Below are 3,224 nucleotides of genomic sequence, written 5' to 3' on the forward strand. Positions count from 1 at the left end.
AGTGAATAGAGCCTCAGCTGACCTGGTTCCCATCAATCGTGTAGTCATGTTTGATCGAGTAGACTTTAGCTACTGAGAAAGCCACAGCAAATCCCACTATGGCCATAGGAAAAGCCTCCACTGCACTCTCCTGGATGACTTCCAGATTTGGAGCAATTGGGGATTCATAGCTAAGAAAGAAAGATGTTATATAATAGATGCTGATTTTCCTCTAGGATTTGAGGTTTCAATATATAATAAATATAATATATTTAATATTGAATTTGTACACTTTTACATCACTTATATGCATTACATCACTTGAAATGTTGTCAGTATTGTAGATGACATATATTTTTAGATTCTTACCCGTTTACCATCTCCCCAATCACAACCACATTAAATCGGTTTTCGAAGTTGAATGCATAAGAGACTCCACAAGCAATAACGGTCTGTTGGGTAGATTTACATGAAGTGGTGAAGTTTGATAAAGAAGTTATATTTTTTGTGCTAACGCGGTCAAACTCAGTAGTTATACCTACCATGATGACTTCTATAGGTATGGGCACAGGTAGTTTCGACTTGAATCTGTCATTGATCTCCTTCGCAATAAGCACAAGCACCATGATCACAATAGATGTCACCAGGTCGGCCACATTGGTGTTCGTGATGTCTCTAAAAACATTCTCCAGAGTCTGAAATCAAATACCAAATGTTTGATATATATTCACAGAAAATAAATCATTTAGAGCTATATAATACAAAAATAAAAAACTTGAACTCACATAGACAATGGCGAGTGGTCCGTTTACACCAGGAAAGTCCAATCCCAACACAAACCTGAGCTGGGATACCAGAATGTGAACAGCAGCTGCAGTAGTGAATCCCGACACCAGAGTCTCTGACAGGTACATGACGATGAAGCCCACCTGCAGCAGCCCCATTATAAGCTGAAAACAGAGGTTCCACATGGTAAAAATAATATATCATTTTTTTAAAGCCCTTTTATTTATGATTGCATTTTATTGTTTATGAGAGTAAATAAAAAAAAAAGCTGAAATGAACAAATTCTTCTCATATTTCGTCCCGGAAATCAAAAAGAAAATTATACGATATTTGTATTAATATTGTGTATTATAAAATATATATAATAGTAGTAGTAATAATAATTTCTTATTAATGTTGTTGGTGCTGCTGCTTTTGTTCTGCTAGTATTTCATGCTTCGGTGTTAAAAAAATATAAATGTGTTTGTTTTATGTACCTGAAATGCTCCCATAACAAAAGTAACCGAGGAAGCAACTAGAACCCTCTGTTGTTCCATGCTCAGTCCTTCCAAATCCAGTGATGTTAGCTGGCGGCCCGCCATCAGGAACCAGTCGGGTGACAACAGCGCCCACCATTAGACTCAGAATGGGAAAGGCCCTAAAACACAGTCCAGTTAGAAAGGGCAATATTATTCACTTGTGGCACGAACATTCACTCCTAATTAAGTAGCCTTCTGTGATATTTTGTGCATGTTTATATTGGGAAAATATTTTAAAAAATAATAATAATTAAGTTATGGTATTGAATTGAATTTTTAAATAGAAATATGGAAATATAAATCTCTTCTACAGCATACTCAAATAATCATTGTTTTTTTTAAAAACTTTGAAAAAAAATGTCATGCCATGTAAATGTAAATACATATTGCGCACCTACTGACAGGTGTCTGGAGGTTCCCAAAAAGAAGTAGATTATTGCAGGGAAGAATGTAGTGTACAGTCCATATCCCGGAGGTAAAGACGCCAGCAAAGAGAAGGCAAGTCCTGATACAACATAATCCAGTGAGGTGGTGTGCATATTCCTTTTACAATGTATTTCTGTATTACAGAATTTACAAACTCTTAACAAAAATTATTTTAGCCAAACTATGCATGTTAAACATGATACCTTGTAGCACTGCCACTAGCCCAGTGCTGATGCCTGAAACAATGTCACCTAGCAGCCATTCTTTGATGTTGTAGTTCTTCATCCATCCAATGATCGGTAGAAGGGAAAGAGCTGCATTCTTTGCACGATTTCGATCGCAACTACAGTGCAAACAATATAAACACAATTTGCTCAAGCTTCTTGTTGCATCATTTAGTCATGTTTCAGACATTATCTTGAAAATATCACTACTACTTCAGATGTGATACCATATTTCAACTTAAAGGACCTGCTATTTTAAAAGTATCACAAAAGACATAAGGAAAGCAAAGGCTAATAATGAGGACTATACGAAAAGACTTGAGTCTCAATTCTTACGTGAAATAGTCTTTCAGATGGTGCCGCAGAGTCTTGCGGTTCCTGTTGATCCTCTCGTGCTGCTCTGCGAAGGAGTCCTCTGAAAATAGAGGTCTTACCACCACATAGTGTCTACCGGAGGGCTGCATTTTGGTTGGTTCGTTTTCAGAAGCATCTCGAGTGCTTTATATAGTCTGGTTTGTATGATGAGTGGGTTGTCATTCGTCTTATCACAGATATTCTGGGATGTCTTTTGTGAGTTTTAATCATTGATAGATTTTATCACAATGGATTCTTTTCTTTTTTTATCATTCTTCCTTATTTACATGTGTTTTAGAGAAGGAAACAAAAATAGAACTACAGGAAATACTATGTCAACCCACGTGGATTTGTTATGAATTCCTGCATACAAGTCACAGTGAACTTCCTCCATTTAGACTAATGACTAATGATCATCACAGATTTAGAGATGCTTTTGTTACCAGTTTATGCTTTATGCAAATTAAACTTTTTTTAATTTTTTTATGAGAGGTCTATATAAGGCAAAGCTCCTGTGAATGGTAATCTAAATTTTATTTTTAAACAGGCCATTGTTTGTCAAGTCACCTTTATTTATATAGCACTAAATACAATACTGATTGTGTCAAAGCACCTTTACAGTGACAAACAGTTGACAATTAATCCAGATTTAAACTGACAGAGATCTGCCTTCAGTAAAATGCTAGGTAGATTCCAGAGTTTGGGTGCTAAAAAAAGGATCTGCTGCCTACAGTTGATTTTGATATTCTAGGTATTATCAAATGGGTTTTATAATCATGCATTCCATTAGTTTTTGTGTGATTTGTTTTTGCAGAGTGTCCATTGTTATTTAATTAAATATCACACCTAATTTTATGACCAATTCATATAAACTGTGGTCCAAAGGTCCATGTATGTTTCCCTGATACAGTATTTCCTTTTGCCAGAATTTGTAATT

General features: G+C 35.6%; 1 pseudogene; it reads right to left on the bottom strand.

Annotated features, from left to right (window-relative positions):
* Positions 1 to 22: 22 nt before the first annotated feature.
* On the bottom strand, positions 23 to 2,397 carry LOC113077891 (chloride anion exchanger-like; annotated as a pseudogene).
* Between the last annotated feature and the right edge of the window lie 827 nt (positions 2,398 to 3,224).

The sequence above is a fragment of the Carassius auratus genome, unplaced genomic scaffold, assembly GCF_003368295.1.
Source record: "Carassius auratus strain Wakin unplaced genomic scaffold, ASM336829v1 scaf_tig00023492, whole genome shotgun sequence".
NCBI lineage: Eukaryota > Metazoa > Chordata > Actinopteri > Cypriniformes > Cyprinidae > Carassius > Carassius auratus.